This window comes from Pristiophorus japonicus, chromosome 8, assembly GCF_044704955.1.
Source record: "Pristiophorus japonicus isolate sPriJap1 chromosome 8, sPriJap1.hap1, whole genome shotgun sequence".
In the NCBI taxonomy this organism is placed as follows: domain Eukaryota; kingdom Metazoa; phylum Chordata; class Chondrichthyes; family Pristiophoridae; genus Pristiophorus; species Pristiophorus japonicus.
In genome coordinates this window covers 236,693,734-236,703,040 of record NC_091984.1, presented here as the reverse complement: position 1 = coordinate 236,703,040, position 9,307 = coordinate 236,693,734, and the positions used below count along the sequence as shown (strand labels likewise).

The following is a 9,307-nucleotide window of genomic DNA, read 5'->3' as shown; positions in this document are numbered from 1 at the left end:
TACTGCCCCTCCGACAGTGCGGCGTTCCTTCAGTACTGCCCTCCAACAGTGCGGCGCTCCCTTAGTACTGCCCCTCCGACAGTGCGGCACTCCCTCAGTACTGCCCCTCCGACAGTGTGCCGGTCTCTCAGTACTGCCCCTCCGAAAGTACGGCGCTCCCTTAGTACTGCCCCTCCGACAGTTTGGCGCTCCCTCAGTACTGCCCCTCCGACAGTGTGGCGCTCTGTCAGTACTGCCCCTCCGACAGTGCGGCGCTCCCTCAGTACTGCCCCTCCGACAGTGCGGCGTTCCTTCAGTACTGCCCTCCGACAGTGCGGCGCTCCCTCAGTACAGCCCCTCCGACAGTGTGCCGGTCTCTCAGTACTGCCCCTCCGAACGTGCGGCGCTCCCTTAGTACTGCCCCTCCGACAGTGCAGCGCTCCGTCAGTACTGCCCCTCCGACAGTGCGGCACTCCCTCAGTACTGCCCCTCCGACAGTGCGGCACTCCCTCAGTACTGCCCCTCCGACAGTGCAGCACTCCCTCAGTACTGCCCCTCCGACAGTGCAGCGCTCCGTCAGTACTGCCCCTCCGACAGTGCGGCGCTCCCTCAGTACTGCCCCTCCGACAGTGCGGTGCTCCCTCAGTACTGCCCCTCCAACAGTGCAGCACTCCCTCAGTATTGCACTGGGACTCAAACCCGCAACCTTTTGTGTTGGAGGCAACGGTGCTACTCACTGAGCCATAGCTGGGAGTGTGTGGGGATAGGTGAAGCTGATAATACAACACTGCAGATTGGAGCCACGGAGGGGATTCAGAGCAGTGGCGACGAAGAACATCAATTAATATTCGGCTGTCTGCAGCGGTACCATGGCGAGAAGCGACAGTTAAATGTTTATAAGCACCTAACACTCAGGATTAATGATTTTTCACTCGGCAACAAATATGATTTGATAGAGTCGACTTTATGAGACACACTTCCCAGCTTCTAACACTTTATTGAAATATTACATTCTCTCTCATTAAAGCTGAAACAAAGCAAAAACACCAATAAACGTCAGCGAAGTTTCCGTCAGCTTAATTTACCGCAACTTCCAACACAGCCGCTATGGATAAAACTAACTTTTTTTTCTGGAAAAATCGATTGCAGCTAAAATGTTTTAAAAAATTCATGAAAAATTCAGTAACTCGAATCGTCCCGGCGATAGAAGAAATTTTTGAATAGTGAAATACCTCCTCCTTGTCTGCCAAAGGCACTGACTCTCACTGGGCTGAAGGTTGGCGATTGGCTGGCACTGTCTGCTACCTTTCCCGAGTGAGCCTGGACAGGCTGTTCAACCATGGGGATCGTAACAAAGAGAGTAATCCTCTGTTTGCCCAATGTCCTTTCACGATCCGATTCATGACCGTCTGAGAGAAGAAATACCTCCTTAAAACTGAGATGAGGAGGAATTTCTTCTCTCAGAGGGTTGTAAATCTGTGGAATTCTCTGCCCCAGAGAGCTGTGGAGGCTGGGACATTGAATATATTTAAGGTGGAGATAGACAGATTTTTGAGCGATAAGGGAGTGAAGGGTTATGGGGAGCGGGCGGGGAAGTGGAGCTGAGTCCATGATCGGATCAGCCATGATCTTATTGAATGGCGGAGCAGGCTCGAGAGGCCTTATGGCCGACTCCTGCTCCTATTTCTTATGTTCTTATGTTTCACTCGCACAGACACCACAGGTAAGGGAGCAGAGGTCCAAAAACTTACTTCGTTTTTACTCTCCACAGTCCAGAGCTTTGCTGAGGTCTATTGTGGTGTCTCTAGCTCTGGAGATAACTGGAAGCCACTTAGAAATTGTTCTCGTTAGAGCAGAGAAGGTTAAGGGGGGATTTTGATGGAGTAAATAAGGATAAACTGTTTCCACTGGTAGGAGGGTCATTAACCAGAGGGACACAGGTTGCAGGTAATTGGTAGAAAAGAACCAGAGGGGGAGATGAGGAGAATGTTTTTAAATAGCGAGTTGTTGTGTTCGGAAACGCGCTGCCTGAAAGGGCGGTGGGAGCAGATTCAATAGTAACTTTCAAAAGTGAATTGGATAAATACTTGAAGGGGAGCCATTTGCCGGGGCTGTGAGGAAAGACCGAGTGGAGTGGGACTAATTGGATCGCTCTACCGAAGTCAATACTGGATTAGACGTCTCTTGGGCGTGCTGGGGGGTGCAGGATGTTGGTCTCCAAAATTGGGCCTCGTTGCACCCGTTTTTAGGCCCGTTAAATGGGCACAGCTAGATCCAATGTCTTCCCAAAATGGCTGATGAAAAATAACTCGTGGCTGTGGTCATTTTAAATGGGCCATTTAAAATTTAAAACAGGTGCTTCCAATTTTAAAGGTTGCTGGGCTACGGGGCTAAAGCGGGGCAGCGGGACTCAGTTTGGTCAAATTAAGGCTTACGGAACAAAAGCAGGTAGACGGAGTAAACATACAGCTCATCCATGATCTAACTAAATGAGGAAGAGGCTCGAGGGGGTGAATGTCCTCCTCCTGTTACTATCTCCCTAAATGGACAGCTACTTCAAAGGGCCACCGCCGGCATGAATGGCCACCTTCCGTGCTGCGAGATTCTATGATTCTACGAAATTCCAAATAATAACACAATTGATATGAATGACTAGCCAAAATATATTGTGAAGGCTCCTGTGATGTGTATTATATTCAGCAGGAAATCCATTTTGAAGTGTCACGTTAAAGAAAGCAAAACAACTCATGCTGGCTATCAGAACCTGTCCACGTTCCCACCAGCAATGCTGGATTTCCATTGTTTCACGTTAATAGATGTCAGCCGGGGCTCAGTGGGCAGCACACTCGCCTCTGAGCCAGAAGGTTGTGGGTTCAAGTCCCACTCCAGAGGCTTGAGCACATAATTCAGGCTGACACTGTCAGAGAGGCAGTACTGAGGGAGCGCCGCACTGTCGGAGAGGCAGTACTAAGGGAGCGCCGCACTGTCGAAGGGGCAGTACTGAGGGAGTGCCGCACTGTCGGAGGGGCAGTACTGAGGGAGTGCCGCACTGTAGGAGGGGCAGTACTGAGGGAGTGCCGCACTGTCGGAGGGGCAGTACTGAGGGAGTGCCGCACTGTAGGAGGGGCAGTACTGAGGGAGCGCCGCACTGTCGGAGGGGCGGTACTGAGGGAGTGCCGCACTGTAGGAGGGGCGGTACTGAGGGAGCGCCGCACTGTCGGAGGGGCAGTACTGAGGGAGCGCCGCACTGTCGGAGGGGCAGTACTGAGGGAGCGCCGCACTGTCGAAGGGGCAGTACTGAGGGAGCGCCGCACTGTCGGAGGGGCTGTACTGAGGGAGCGCCGCACTGTCGGAGGGGCAGTACTGAGGGAGTGCCGCCTGTCGGAGGGGCAGTACTGAGGGAGCGCCGCACTGTCGGAGGGGCAGTACTGAGGGAGCACAGCACTGTCGGAGGGGAAGTACTGAGGGAGCACAGCACTGTCGGAGGGGCAGTACTGAGGTAGCGCCGCACTGTCGGAGGGGAAATACTGAGGGAATGCTGCACTGTCGGAGGGACAGTACTGAGGGAGCGCAGCACTGTCGGAGGGGAAGTACTGAGGGAGTGCAACATCTTGGAGGTGCCATTTTTCAGATGAGACGTTAAACCGAGGTCCCATCTGCTCTCTCAGGTGCACGTAAAAGATCCCAAGGATTATTCGAAGAATGTAGGAACATTCTCTTAGTGTCCTGGGGCCAATATTTATCTCTCATTCAACAACACTAAAACAGATTGTCTGGTCATTATCACATTGCTGTTAGTGTGATCTTGCTGTGAAATTACCTGCCGTGTTTCCCACATTGCAACAGAGAGTACACTTCAAAAGTACTTCATTGACTGTAAAGCGCTTTGGAATGTCCTGAGGTTGTGAAACGTGCTATATAAATGACATTTCTTTTTTTCTCTTTCACTCAATGATACAATGGCCCTGAAATTCCTTGTGCCACTCTTGCCGCTGTCAAAAGATTGTGGGTTCGGGTCCCACTCCAGGACTTAAGCGTATAATCGAGTGTAGCACTGAGGGAGTGCTGTATTGTCAGAGGTGCCGTCTTTCAGATTCATTGCACTCCAAATCATCTCCGAAAATTTATTTCCACGGAACGATGGCCACTACTTCATTCTTTTAAATGTTAATCTCCCACTCATGAAGAACTACACACAATTTGAAACTAGTACCAAACTTTCAGGCAAATTCAGGCAATTTTTCAATGTATCAATTATTGGGGGTGCAGCGTAATTAAGCAGTGTTGGTTTGTCACTGTGAGTCATACAGCCAGCTCGGTATCTGGAATATAGAAACATAGAAACATAGAAACATAGAAAATAGGTGCAGGAGCAGGCCATTCGGCCCTTCGAGCCTGCACCGCCATTCGATGAGTTCATGGCTGAACATGCAACTTCAGTACCCCATTCCTGCTTTCTCGCCATACCCCTTGATCCCCCTAGTAGTAAGGACTACATCTAACTCCTTTTTGAATATATTTAGTGAATTGGCCTCAACAACTTTCTGTGGTAGAGAATTCCACAGGTTCACCACTCTCTGGGTGAAGAAGTTTCTCCTCATCTCGGTCCTAAATGGCTTACCCCTTATCCTTAGACTGTGACCTCTGGTTCTGGATTTCCCCAACATCGGGAACATTCTTCCTGCATCTAACCTGTCCCGTCCCGTCAGAATTATATATGTTTCTATGAGGTCCCCTCTAGTTCTTCTAAATTCCAGTGAATATAAGCCTCGTCGATCCAGTCTTTCTTCATATGTCAGTCCTGCCATCCCGGGAATCAGTCTGGTGAACCTTCGCTGCACTCCCTCAATAGCAAGAACATCCTTTCTCAGATTAGGAGACCAAAACTGAACACAATATTCCAGGTGAGGCCTCACCAAGGCCCTGTACAACTGTAGTAACACCTCCCTGCCCCTGTACTCAAATCCCCTCGCTATGAAGGCCAACATGCCATTTGCTTTCTTAACCGCCTGCTGTACCTGCATGCCAACCTTCAATGACTGATGTACTATGACACCCAGGTCTCGTTGCACCTCCCCTTTTCCTAATCTGTCACCATTCAGATAATAGTCTGTCTCTCTGTTTTTACCACCAAAGTGGATAACCTCACATTTATCCACATTATACTTCATCTGCCATGCATTTGCCCACTCACCTAACCTATCCAAGTCACTCTGCAGCCTCATAGCATCCTCCTCGCAGCTCACACTGCCACCCAACTTAGTGTCATCCGCAAATTTGGAGATACTACATTAATCCCCTTGTCTAAATCATTAATGTACAGTGTAAACAGCTGGGGCCCCAGCACAGAACCTTGCCGTACCCCACTAGTTACTGCCTGCCATTCTGAAAAGTACCCATTTACTCCTACTCTTTGCTTCCTGTCTGACAACCAGTTCTCAATTCATGTCAGCACACTACCCCCAATCCCATGGGGGTATCAAATAGTTCAGAATATGACTCCCTCTACTTACTGTAATTGACTAGAAATTACTGCTGGTGATGTTAGCAGATTTAACATATTATTCTGACATTTCTCTGTCTGCTATTCAAGCTGCACCATTAACCCATTTGAAGCCTGCGTTAAAATATTCGATGTGCAGAGAACTTATGTTAAACTTGTATAGAGAAGTTATGTTAAACTTGGAAAGAACCTAAAGAAATTGGAGCACTGTGCACAGTTTTGGTCTCCTTATCTAAGGAGGGATATACTTGCCTTGGAGGCGGTGCAACAAAGGTTCACTTGATTGGTTCCTAGGATGAGAGGGCTGTCCTTTGATGAGAGATTGTGTAGAATGAGCCTATACTCTCTGGAGTTTAGAAAAATGAGAGGTGATCTCATTGAAACATATAAGATTCTGAGGGGGATTGACAGGGTAGATGCAGGGAGGATGGTTCCCCCGGGCTGGGGAGTCTAGAACCAGGGGTCACAGTCTCAGGATAAGGGGTCGGCCATTTAATACAGAGAAGAGGAATTTCTTCACTCAGTGGGTGGTGAATCTTTGGAATTCTCTGCCCCAGAGGGTTGTGGATGCTGAGTCTCTGAATATATTCAAGGCTGAGATCAATAGATTTTTGGAGTCGAGGGGCATCGAGGGATATGGGGATCTGGTGGGAAAGTGGAGTTGAGGTCTATGATCAGCCATGATCTTATTGAATGGCGGAGCAGGTTCGAGGGGCCGAATGGCCGACTCCTGTTCCTATTTCTTATGTTCTTGTGTTAACCTTGGTTAGACCACACGTGGTCTCCATATTATAACAAGGATACAGAGGAACTGGAGAAGGTGCAAAAATGTACACGGATGATACCAGAACTGAGAAGTTATACCTATGAGGAAAGATTAAACAGGTTGGGGCTTTTTTCCTTAGAAAGGGAAATTATAAAGGTCTTTAAAGGGATTAATAGGGTAGTCGTAGAGAAGATGTTTCCATTTGCGGGCAAAACCAGAACTAAATATAAGATAAGACAGTCACTAATAAATCCAATGGGGAATTCAGGAGAAACCTCTTCACCCAGAGAGTGGTGAGAATGTGGAACTCGCTGCCACAGGAAGTGGTTGAGATGAATTGCATAGATACTTTTTAACCATCTTTACTTAGAACAACAACTTTTATTTATATAGCAGCTTTAACATAGTAAAATGTCCCAAGGTGCTTCACAGGTGTGTTATAAGACAAAGCAGATAAATTTGACATCGAGCCGCATAAGTAGAAATTAGCGCAGGTGACTAAAAGCTTGGTCAAAGAGATCGGTTTTAAGGAGCGTCTTAAAGGAGGAGAGAGAGGTAGAGAGGTGGAGAGGTTTAGGGAGGGAGTTCCAGAGCTTGGGGCCCAGGCAACTGAAGGCACGGCCACCGATGGTGGAGCGATTATAATCAGGGATGCTCAAGAGGGCAGAATTAGAGGAGTGCAGATATCTCGGGGGTGGGGGGGCGGGGGCCGGGGGGGTTTTGAGTCTGAAAGAAATGACTCACAGGGTCACCCCTCAGCCTTCCCTTTTCTAGAGCGAAGAGCCCCAGGGCCCAAAATTCCACACCCCCATCTTTTTGGGGCCATTAGCGGCAAAATGATTTTGTGACTGGGCCACCCCATATTCAGCTCCAAAAGTGAACGAATGGTTTCCAGCGCTAATGAACCCTTCCAAAGTGGATTTTTCAGCGGTGTGGCTGACTTAATTTGAGCGTTATCACCACTGAGAAATTCAGCATGCAGGTAAGGGTTTCTAACAAGCCAGCTGAAGGCCAGGGTTTGCAGCAAGGCCCTGAGGGGGGAAGGAGATTGGAAGGATGGCTGGTGTAAGAGGTGCAAGGAGAGCCAACAGGTTCACTGATATGGAGCTGGAGACACTGATGGACGGTGTGGAGGACAGAGGAGGAATCCTGTTTCCTGACGTGGGGAGACCTGGCAGACCGCCAGTACATGATGCATGGAGGGAGATTGCAGGGGAGGTGTCAGGCACCTTCATATATGTGAGGACGCACCCTCCCAGGAGGGTGTTGGCCAGTCTGCACCCGGCCCTTCCAGGGTGGTGATGGATTGACACCTCCTAGCTCTGGGGCAATGGAGATCCTCCTCCTCCTCCACGACGATGATGGAGACCCGATGAGGAGAGTAATGCACGGTGCCACCAGAGCGGTCCAGGCACCGGAACCTCTGTTGAAGGATGCCTATGCACTGCTCGATGATGCACCCGGTGGCAAATGAGCGTCATTGTCTGCATGCTCTGGTGCGGTCCTGGGGTCCCGCAGAGGAGTGAGCAGCCAAGTGGACAGGGGATATCCCTTCTCCCCAAGCAGCCAACCGCAATCCTGATTCGGGCTGCTGGAGATGGCGGGCACACTGGTCTGGCACAGAATGAACGAATCATGGCTGCTGCCTCCCTTGCCCGCTGCCTCTCTGCACGGTGCTGATGGCGATGCCTTCTCCTGCGTGCCGGCCTGCTTCTGAGCAGGTGTACCAGGTGTCACCCTCCCAACACTCCTCCCATCCTCAGGGTGAACCCGGCCAAGCAGGTCTCCGCAGCCCACAGGCCTCCACTAGTGCTGCTTGGCAGGACGCACTCTGAAAGTGGCACAGAAGTACAGGGGTATGTGCAAACCTCTGAGCAGCACTCAGCAGGTTGAATGAAGCCAAAACAATTAATAAACCTATCTGAAAAGCTAAATACTGCGGATGACGTGAAATGAAATAAGAACACTAATAAGCAATAAAACCATTTACCTACCAAAGGGCCCGAGCGGTGTCGCGTTCGAGCACCACATCGAAAACCTCGCCGGGGCACTGCTGGGAAAAGTCCTACCTTTTGCTCGGTGAATGTCGCTGTGGTAGTCCCTTTCCAGCATCCCGCACGCTGCAGAGCTCACCGCTGGAAACCTTCCCTTACAGCGGCTTCTCCGCTCCGTTTCCAGCCGAAGCTGAAACCCCTCCCCCCCCCCCCCCCCCCCGAGTTGAAGATGGCCCGGAGAGGGAAAAACACCAGACCGTGGCGGACCATCGATTTTTTCCATCGATCGCCCAAATTCCGCGGTAGGTCCCTTCGCCGACGGTGAATTTCGGGCCCCCACAACTGTTTAGTCTTGCACAAGTAGAACCTTTGGCTTCTCAATAGTGTGTTACCCCAAGAGTAATTAATGAGCAATATACTCAGTCCATGCTGCATGCACTCATTTAGTTATTGCTTTACTACAAGGTGTTGATTTATTACTAGTTAGAGCTTTCATTATTCTTCTTAATTACTTGATCCTTTCTTCCTCTTCGAGCACCCTATACTTGTAAAATTTAATTGGTTTTATCATAAATCAAGCCTGCCCTCTCATGTTCATGTATAAGCAAGGTTAAGTTTGGACAGCTACACCTTTCACTTAATATCACTCTATATGCAATGTTATGTTTCTGAAATACATTTGAAAAAATCATACACTTTCTACCTTGTTAAGCTTCATTATTTCTGTTGTCCTTTTATGACTGGTCTAATTATCGGTCCCGATCTTGCCCAATATCCTTGTTATTTCCAACCACACACCGCAGGTGAAAATCCAGCACTTAGATAGGTCGATTATTGATCATTAAGTAGTCATTAATAAGTAGAGTAATATACTGCAATCTTACAGCAAGAGGATTATAAATCACATGCGTTTCATTTTGGAGTCTCCGTATTGTAAAGTGCGAACCTGCTCCATGTTCTGATTCTATCGCCTTTGTCGCTGTTTTCCAAATTCAATATAACTGAAAAGGCTTCTTAAACTTTTCATTGTGGTTTGCCGTATATTTTTAATAATAATTACGTCCT

At 49.0% G+C, this 9,307-nt stretch overlaps 1 protein-coding gene across 1 annotated transcript in view; it reads left to right on the top strand.

Moving 5' to 3' along the window:
• The first annotated feature begins 8,487 nt into the window (after positions 1-8,487).
• The window catches only part of galnt9 (polypeptide N-acetylgalactosaminyltransferase 9), a 443,197-nt gene continuing 442,377 nt past the window's right edge, over positions 8,488-9,307 (top strand). The window contains exon 1 of the mRNA XM_070888122.1: positions 8,488-8,544. The gene's annotated coding sequence lies outside the window, so the exon portion shown is untranslated. The remainder of the gene's footprint in view (positions 8,545-9,307) is intronic.